The sequence below is a fragment of the Octodon degus genome, unplaced genomic scaffold (assembly GCF_000260255.1).
Source record: "Octodon degus isolate 3935 unplaced genomic scaffold, OctDeg1.0 scaffold00034, whole genome shotgun sequence".
NCBI lineage: Eukaryota > Metazoa > Chordata > Mammalia > Rodentia > Octodontidae > Octodon > Octodon degus.
In genome coordinates this window covers 638920-648849 of record NW_004524610.1, presented here as the reverse complement: position 1 = coordinate 648849, position 9930 = coordinate 638920, and the positions used below count along the sequence as shown (strand labels likewise).

The 9930-nt window shown below is 46.2% G+C and overlaps 1 non-coding gene across 1 annotated transcript; it reads right to left on the bottom strand.

Moving 5' to 3' along the window:
• Window positions 1-3803: 3803 nt before the first annotated feature.
• On the bottom strand, window positions 3804-3910 carry LOC111816555. Its single transcript, XR_002820919.1, has one exon. It is a non-coding gene; the product is annotated as a U6 spliceosomal RNA (small nuclear RNA).
• Between the last annotated feature and the right edge of the window lie 6020 nt (window positions 3911-9930).

Below are 9930 nucleotides of genomic sequence, written 5' to 3'. Positions count from 1 at the left end.
ATGACCCGCCGTAGGACAGCTTGTCTCCTGGGTGGTATAAAGGGGAAATGGGGAAGGATGAACCTGTTTCTGTTTCTCAGGAAGAACTCTGGTCTTTGTCTCCACTCTGGACATCACCTGGCTTCTGGTGCAGACCCTCCAGCCTCCTGGCGTATACTCTTCAGCCTTCCATGAAATACCTATTGGTTGCCTGATGCGGACTCACATGGGACACTGCAGTGCGCGCCAGACCTGTGATTGGGTCCTGCAGTCCCCAGTGGCCCTGGGCCCTGTCTGCACTTTTCCTCACCCAACTCTGTGGCTGACCATCATAAACCAATCTTGTGTTATATTTGTTTTCCTGGTAAGTGCTGACTGATACATTGTAGGAATTATCCCAATCTGCAGGGACCATAAAGTCTAACTACAGATACGGGACATCACCATATGTATTTACACTAGGTTATTGACGTTTCTATCACAAATAGAATTTTCACTTCCTGTTTTATGTTTGGTTTCAATGTTCTGCTGCTTAGGTCTCCCCATTTTCCAAACTTTCTGGCACTCCTTCAAACTGGGTTGAAGGACCGGTGCAAAGGGCGGAGAGGTGTTAAAGAGCTTATGTCTTGCGGTTTTGATGCGCAGCAAATGTGTAGAGCTAGAGTTCAGAGAAATTGCTGCCTCATGGAATTTCAGAAGGATTTAGTCAACTTGGTGGGTGCTTGACCCCCAGCAATCAGAGACATTCTAAACCCACTGTTCTTTGTGGATCAAACATTTGGTTCTGGCCACAGGCTTGGGGACTGGGCCTGGACTGCACTGAGAACTCCTGGAGAGTTTTGAGTACTGGAGGAGGGAAGGCTGCTTCTGCTGGGGCTGGGGCTACAGCCTAGGAAAGGTTAGAGGAGAGCGGGGACACCGGCTCTGTGTTCTAGGGGAGGGAGTTGTGCTGCAGGAGTGTTAAGACACACTTACAGGACAGCAGGCTTGCAGGCATAGTCTAACAAAAGTTAGAAATCAGTTCATAGCCTGTGACTACAACCATGCTCCTTGCCACGTAGCCAGCCTTGATTGTCCAGGCCCAGTGGTTTCCCTTAACAATGTGTGGGTCAAACTGACTGTGTCTGCTTATGTTTTGAAAGCACACAGCAATTCCAAGTGCTTCAAGGTTGTCATGTTTGGGGAAACTTGGCCCTGCCACGGACACTTTCCACTCTCCCTGCTGTGCTCAGTCCCCCTCCCTCCTAGAACATTCCTGTACATGCCTGCCTGGCAGAATGAGGCATCTTTCTTGTATTCCATGTAGCCAGTCTTGTAATAACCTGCTATCAGCTTTGTACTTCCCACTCGCAAGCCATATTTAAACTGAACTCAATTGCCTGAATCTGGGCTGGTGGTTGAAGCCTGCGTTTCCCAGCCCACTAGCATAATGCACTTTGCTTTCTAGCTCCTCGGGCAAAGCATCTCCATTTGGGTTGCTGTGGGCTGTTCTGCAGGAGGAGGATGTCTTTGCGACTTAGAACCGAGAAGGCCTGAGCAACTCAGATGGGAATACGATGGAGCCCCACGAGCCAAGTGCCTCGCAGCTTCATGCCTCAGAGTGCAAAGCGCACTGCGGCGGCTCACTGGGGTCTGCAGACGCCCAAATCTGATCTTCACAGAGCTCAGGCTTTCCTCAAGTTCCTATTCATCTGTCCCACATGTGTACACTGAGAACACACGACATCAGTGGGTGCTGCTGCAAGCACTGCAGTCAGGCCTGCTCAGAGCTAGCCTTCTGCGTGGCATCGGCAGACCTGCAGACAGGCTGCTCCGTGTCACATTGTGATGAATGCTGCAGAGCAGCAACACACAGTAGAGGGATAAAAATGAAGGTTGGTCTGGCCTTTGGGGTACAAACAACTTCCCTCTTCAGTTGTGTACACGCAACCCACAACGTGCGAAGACAAAGGAAGATAGATGTGCCCTTCCACTCCATCTACGCAGCAGCATGCAGGGACAGTTGGTCTTTGCACATTCATGCCTCTTCTATAGGGACCCCTGCTGTGAGCCCCCAACCTCCGGCCAGGTGTTGCAGTGCACGTGGAAAGAAACAGCAAGAGGCAAAATGGCGGCACAGTGGGGATCCAGGAGGGCCAGCTGTTCCCAGGAACAGAAGCTGAGAGGCAGCCAGAACCTCCATGTGTCCTGATTGAGGGAAATGGTGAGGGGATTATCAGGTGACTGAGAGGGCAGCAGAGGTCTTGTGCTAGGAAGGATCTTGCCCTGGAGCATCTTTTTTCTTTATCTTAGTGGAAGGGAGAGGATGGCCCAGCCTAATGGGGCCATGGGAAATCTCAAAAGGGTGATACCAGAAATCTCAAGCCATTGTTCCTCCCTTAGGGAAAGACACAGAACTAGACCTGTGGGTTTGTGGTTCCAACACCTCCCAACCTCAAGGTGAGCACACAGGTGAATTTTGAAGGGCTAGAGCAAGTGCTGGGCAGGTGAGCTTGACAGTGGCGGTGAAGGGCCTGGACTCCTAGGGCAGGCAGGGCTGGCACCCGAGAAACCCAGAAGCAATCCAGGCCTGGGAGGGGTTGGGGTGGACACAAACTCACTGTGCTCCATGAACTCTGTGACCAGTACAGACCGAGGAAGGCAGGCCAGAGCACATCATTTCAAAGGCCACACCTGGCGTGAGTGTGCCTGTCCCTTCCAGCTGCAGCATCAGTTATTGCTCCTCTGCAGCTTGGCCTTCCAGGCCAGGAGCACTGCCCACCCTCCCCTGGGTGGAGCTGCGTGGGTCATTCTCTAAGTTCTGCGTAGGAGGTCATGCGGCACTTAGCTTCCTCATTCTTGAAAACCTGCTCTTGGCTTTGTTTTCTTGCACCCCTTCTCATTTGGATTCTCAGACGTTGACTTGCGGGGTCTGAGAGCCTAATGCCTTTAGAATTCTTTATGATCTGTGAAATTATTTAACAAAAGCTGATTTTTCTTTCCTTTTCTTTATCCTTGTTTTAAAATGTCCAACATCACTGCTCATTCAAGAGGTGTAAATTAAAACACTGAGATTCCATCTCACCCTAGAAAGAAAGGCTATCATCAAGAAGTCAACCAATAACAAATGCTGGAGGGGCTGTCGGGAAAAAAGAGCCCTTCTTCACTCTTGGTGGGAGTGCAGAGTAGTACAAGCACTGTGGAATCAATGTGGAGAATCCTCAAAAAGCTGTGGTTAGAGGTCCCATTTGATCCGTCTATTCCTTTCCAAGGTATCTTCCTAAAAGAATTAAAAACATCACACCACAGCAAAATATGTGCACTCATGTTTATAGCAGCAGAATTTGTAATATCTAAGTCTTAGAAACAACCCAAATGCCCAATACCTGAGGAATGGACAAAAAGATGTGTTTTTAAAAAATTATAATGGAGTTCTACTCAGCCAAACAGAAGGATAAACTGGAGACCTTTACAGGTAAATGGATGCAACGTGAGACCATGTTAACGTTGGCTGACCATGGGCAGATAAATTAGAAACAAGACTCCAGATGATTTGATTGCATACTATGAATATAGAAATTTTGAGTGCACATATTGAGCCCTAATACTTGCATGTATGTTTTTTTCTTTTCTTTTTATTTTTTTATTTTTTGATAACAATAAAATTCTTCATAGGAAAATTTTCCTGGGTTTAGGTACACAATTTCTGTACAAGTATAGGCAGACATCATCAGATTTGTACTATCACATACATATGTTATCTTTATGTAGTATTTCAAAGCTTGTAGACCAAAAATGTTATTTTTTTTTCAATAATACACTGCATACATTCTTCCCAGTGGTTAAAAAATATGGAACGCTTCACGAATTTGCGTGTCATCCTTGCGCAGGGGCCATGCTAATCTTCTCTGTATCGTCCCAATTTTAGTATATGTGCAGCCGAAGCGAGCACTGCGTGTATGTTTAATGACACACATATACTACTTTTCCGTGCAATTACAAAAGCACAAAAAATATATACATATCTATACATATTTTAATGAAGTACAAATAGATGAAATACAGATAAAATGGCATATGTACAGTGAATTTAACTTATTGATAGTATAAAATGCTGTTTGATATCATTATGGAAGTTTAGCAGTGATACTTTGGAGGAGAACAATGTAGCTAAAAATACTTATTACAGAAAATCTTGTAAGTCTTGGTGACAGCGTTTCTAAAATACCTGATGCAGATGTATATTCAGGGTGGAAGAGGCATCATCGGCTATGCTTGCTAACTACAGTGCTTCCTTTGCAGTACAGTTCAGTCCTTGTTTTTTTAAAATCAATTTTATTGAGAAAGAAATAGCAATGAGACAGTTTCAAAGCAGGTCAGTAGAACAGTTACAATAATTAATACATTGCATATTGTTGCCTTCATAGTAGTTATTCATATAAGATGCAGACATGATATCTTGTCTAAACACTGTTAGTACAAGTCTTTCTTCTTCGTAATGTTGTAATCTGGCCAATAAATGTCCGTTTTCTTAGCTGTGACCAGTTTTTCATGAAACCTAAGGGGAAGATACTATATTTTTAACAAATTGGATCAAAACCCAATGAGCTGCTTTCTACAAGCTTTTTAAGCTGCCTTTTATGTGTCAATGAAATTTTTTTGTAATAAAATTACATAATAATGGAAACATTTCCAAAAATGTTCTTTCTGGAGCATGAGTTTCTCTCTCACTTATTAAAATATCAGTTTTTCTCAGAAAGAGGATTTAAAAGTGGTCCCCTGCAGTTAATGCCAGGGAGTGTATTAGGGACAGTACCGTCATCAGAGGGAAGGTCAGTGACTCGGACCCTCACTGCTTTGTGGAAGACAAACATGTGGCTCGTTTTGGTTCACCAGGCCCTGGAAAGTGTCCTGTGATGGGATGGTCAGCGTCAACCTGTGTGTTCAAGCACGCTGTCCTGCACAACCAGACCACACCAAGCCACTCTGAGGCTCCTATCAGTGGCCTGCGCCTCACCCTGTGACCCAGGCGTGCGTGGCTGCGCGTCCCAGTGCTGGACTCCTCAGCAGATCTGCTGGGGGCGTGAGGGGGTGCAGCACTGGCCCCAGGAGAGTTTCTCTTAGTTTCAGCCAATGTAGCTGTTGCAGGAGGCATTACTTTTACAGACTGAGTGTAAAACCTGACTTCATTAAGTAAGTTACTGGCAGCATTGTATCTCTTTTGGAGCTTCTCTTGTGTAGGGGCCACCAAAGTCACTCGTCTTCTGCTGCATTTTGAGATTGTGCCCAGCAAACACTGTAAGCTGAGAAGACTTGCAATTACTATTGCTTTCATCCAACTGTATTACAAACAGCACACGTCGAGTAATTAAATCTGGCTCTTTACATTTTCCTGGCCTTTTGTAACACTATTTACTAAGAAATTAATTTAGTTCATTCCTTTGCTGATCCGTATTTGCTTTGTTGGCCCTTTTTTATTGAATTAGAAACTTCACCTGCAGTTGTGATTTGGACCTTGTATGTTCCCACAGGCCCAACTGCGAACGTTTGACTGCCTCGCCACGTGCACGTATGTGTGTGGATGTGCACACGTGTACACACACACGCTGTGGTGGGGGCTACTGACTCACCTGGAGCAAACGCTGTGCCTCAAAATTACTGACACTTGCCTGCAGAGGAGCGGGTGGAGGAGACGTGCCGTTCAGGCGTGATGGAGGACCGCTCTGCCGGAAGAAAGATGAGCGCGTTTCTTGTGTGAAAACATGTGGTGCGTCTTGAGACTATGATGTGGCCAAGTGAAAGAGCTCAGACACACAAGCTGGATATTACATAGCTTCCCTTCTGTGAGCAGCCCAAAATATAAATAAAGAGCAAAATAAAAGATAGATAATAAAAAGTAAGAAGATGGATCTTTTGCAAAAGGGAGAGAAGGGAAGGGGACAAAACAGGAGCTGAGATATGCTACTGAGTGCAGGTACAACTCCCCGAGAGGAGCGTGACCAGCGTGGGCTCCAGACACATACTGAGCAGAGAGTGAAGATCGCGCCCTTCCCCAAGCACACACCTGTGTATTACAGGGCTTGTCGTCATTGCTAAATGTGGTGCGCACCTGATGCTTTGGTTGCGAGGAAAACTGAATAAGCCACTTCAACTATGAAGACAATCACTGGCATTTGTGGTGACCCACCGTAGGAGCCTTGAGAATCACGGCTCGAGGGGAAGTACCGATAGGAAAGGATGAGTAGGTTTGAAGGACTCCAGGCAAGAAGCCAGGATTTATTTGAGCTGACGGGTGAGGGGTCATCTTGCCCTTTCTGCATGAGGACTGCCTGTGCCAAAGATCGCCACCTTTGGCAGACTTGGTCAGATGCTTCTCGTGGCTCTGAGAGCAGTGTCACTGTCAGCTGCCCCAAGGAGGCTGGCAGGCGTGCCATGGCTTGCATCTGAGGAAATTGTCTAGAGGTTTTAATTCACTGTCTCTTTGGTGAAGATGACAGCTCATGCTGACTTGTCAGACTGTTTGGTGCATTTCACGCCTTTTCATTGCTTTCTCTTTTATTGTAAATCTCATTAGGAAAATTAACTTAATGGATATTTTAAAATTTTATTCTCACAATTTCCCACAGTACCTAGAACACTTATTTCTTAATTCCTCTAAGCCCCATGTTCATGGTGGGACCACTGTTTCAACATTAGAGGAACCCACATTTGTTTAGGGCTCACCACACCGAGGACAGAAATTACAGAGGCGTCACTGCAGGCCCAAAGGGACCTCAGCATTGCCAGCAGAGCCTGAGGGGCTGGGAAGCCCACCTAACCGCCCTCTGCCGTTTGACTCACTTAGACACGCAGCTGTCCTTGACTGTCCTAACTGCAGCTAAGCCGCTTGCCCTCCAGAGACGCTGCCTCTTGAACGCTGCCTAGAGTCAGGTCGCTGAGGAGAGGCATAGTCATTTAGCGCTCCGCCTTAGAGACCGAGTTTCTCCTTACTGTCAGGAGACCACAGTGCCTTGTAAATATCAGCCCATCACCACGAGGTGCTGCCCTGGCAGCAGCATCCTGCAGATGGCTCGCAGCTGGTCTTCCTTTTCTCACCTGCATTGCAGAATGGCCAGTGGGAAAAGAGCTAGCAGTTGTGATGTCACACACAGGATGAGGCTGCCCTTTTGACATCTGCTGGACTCTTCCTGCTGTTATTGCTGATCTCAGCTTGTGTCCCTCCTGGTGCTCCTGCTCTGCTGCATGACTGTCGCTGCTCTCCCTGCCGCATGACTCAGCTTCGCACATGGCCTGTGGGATCCAAGAGAGCGAGGCTGCAGGAAGAGGAGAGGCTCCATGTCTGAGCCGAGGCTTCGTGGGCCTTGCGTGTTCTGTTCACCTGCCTCTCAGCACCTACAGCACGGCCGATTTGTGTTATCGCTAGTTCTGGAAAGAGCACATGGCCTCGGGCTGCGCTTGCACGATGGACCGGCCCAACGCAGCTCAATGCACAGCCCTGTGCTGTCCTCAGAGGCATTCGCAAGCCAGGCCCAGATCAACGGGCAGTCCTCAAGCCCGCGCCCGCCAGTCTCTGGCCAAACACGGGTACATGATATGTGACCGTGAGTGGTGTGCTGTGACTCTCGGGGTTCTCAGGCAGTTTGCTGTATGGCTAGAGCTGATATGTTAACTGAATCCCAAAAAGTCTCCAAAAGGTAACACAAAAGAAAATAAAACTTGCTGGGTGTTGTGGTACATACTTGTAATTCCAGTGCTCGGGAAGCCGAGGCAAGAGGATTAATGTGAGTTTGAGGCCAACTGGGCTACATAGCAATTTCAAGGCCAGCCTGAACCACTTAAGCAGAACTTATCTCGAAAAAATGAACAAACACAGACAGACAACCACAAAATTTGACTGCATGGGGAACTAAAAGCAGTCAAATTTCTGTGTAAGAGATACTTCAGGAATAATAGAAATGGATTTTAAAAAATGGAAGAAAATGAAAATAGTTAGAGACCACATTTGAACATACAAGGATGACTAAAGTTAAGGTTAGATTGAAAATATCATTGAAGCACATACAGAACAAATGCTTCGCGGATGGTAAATTAAATGCTCTCTGAAAGGTTCTGGAAAATTCCCAGACTTCCTACAAAATAGCCAAGTTAACTTTTAGAAAAAGATCTACTGTGGCGGATAAAGCCAAACATTTTAAGAATTTTACCATTTTGCCATAAAAATTTAAATGATCGCTCATTTATTCAACCCAATGATTGCCAACCCTAGATAATAGCTTCACAAAACTATTATGATTAGGGACATTTTGCTTAAATAAAATAAAACATATGACTATATCTGTAACATTCAAGCTAGCTTGTTTGGAATTAAAATTTTCTTATGTAGGGCTGGTAAGATGGCTCAGTGGTCTAAAGCACCTACTTAGAACAAGCTTAGCAAAGCACAGGGACCATGGTTCAATCCCCAGCGCCACATGCCAGCCAGCCCCGCCCCCTGGTGGGCTGAGCTGGCCACACACACACACACACACACACACACACACACACACATAAAAAAATAATAATAAAAAAATTTCTTATGTAAAGTAAATCCTTGTGTGTGTGTAAGCTTTTTCCCCTTAACTGTGAATAATGATTTCTAAAATGAGCTAATGTAATAAATGTAACAAATAGCTATTCGTGTGGTCCTTTCCTAATTGGAAGTGACCCCACAGACTATTTATGACGCTTTAGGAAGTTGCTACTATCCAAGCCTAGGAGAGATGGAGCAGTGTGGACCCAGCCCCTGCAGGCTCTGACTAGCTAGCGATGGACATATCGGCACTGTCCTTTCTAGTGTGAGAATTAGGCGTGGGGGCAGAGCTTGGGCCATTCTTCAATCTGATACAAAAGTTCAAAGTGAAGTACCACCATTCTCCTACAGGAGAGTGTAGGTAAGCCCTGATGTAACACGTTAGAGATGGTTAGAACTTTGAGGAAAATCCTCAGGATGTGTTGTTCTGAGAAAGCTGAGAGTTTCTGTGTATTTAGAGTGCTACAGCAGGGGGCTGGGGAGATGGCTCAGTGGAACAAGTGCTTCCCTGGCAAGTGCAAGGGCCTGAGTTCAATCCCCGGTTCTGAAAAAAAAAAAAAAAAAAAAAAGAGTTCTGTTAGAGTGCTACAGCAGTAAGTCCTAAGTGTTTAAACATGTGCTGTGTGCCACCCAGCCCTTAGCTACCCGTTTGATCTCCACTCTTGTGCTTGTCAAGTGTCATGGATAGAGCCAGGCATAAAAAGGGTTCATTTCTTTTCTATATCCTTCCTTCTTTCTTCTCTCCCTTCTCCTTTCATCCCTCCCTTCCTTTCCTCCTGACTTCCTTCTTTTTTTTAAATGAGAACTTATTGTAAAGGCTATATAGCCCATAGGAAGTAGGAAATAAATATTTGTTAAACGAGCCTACCAGGGCCGGCCTGATAGCTCAAGCAGACTAAAGTGCCTGCTTAGGCGGATGCAGTGGTCAGGGTTCATCCCTGGTGTGCCGTGCCCTCTCCGACCCCAGGGCGTGTCGAGATGGCCATGGAGGCTGGGCATGGTGACACATACCTGTAATCCCAGTGCGTGGGAGGGCGAAAGCAGGAGAATCACTATGAGTCTGATCTATGCAGTGAGACCCTGTAGAGCCTGTCTTAGATACAAAAATAAATAAATAGGCCGACCTACCCTTGCCAAGCAGCAAATTACTGCTGGCACCCATTAAACCCACTGATGAAAATGGACTGCTTTGTTCCAGGTGCCTCACGTGGCACCTTGACTCACCCTGTAACAATATCGCTCACCAAGCAGTTTCTTCTCCTTACAGATGAGGAAAATGAGGCTTAGATAGGTAAGATAATTTGCTCAGGTTCACATAGCTGCTAAGTGGCCACGGCTGGATTCATGCCCAGATTTACAAGACTTGACACCTGAAGTTGTCTCTTGTTTCTCCACTCAGCAAA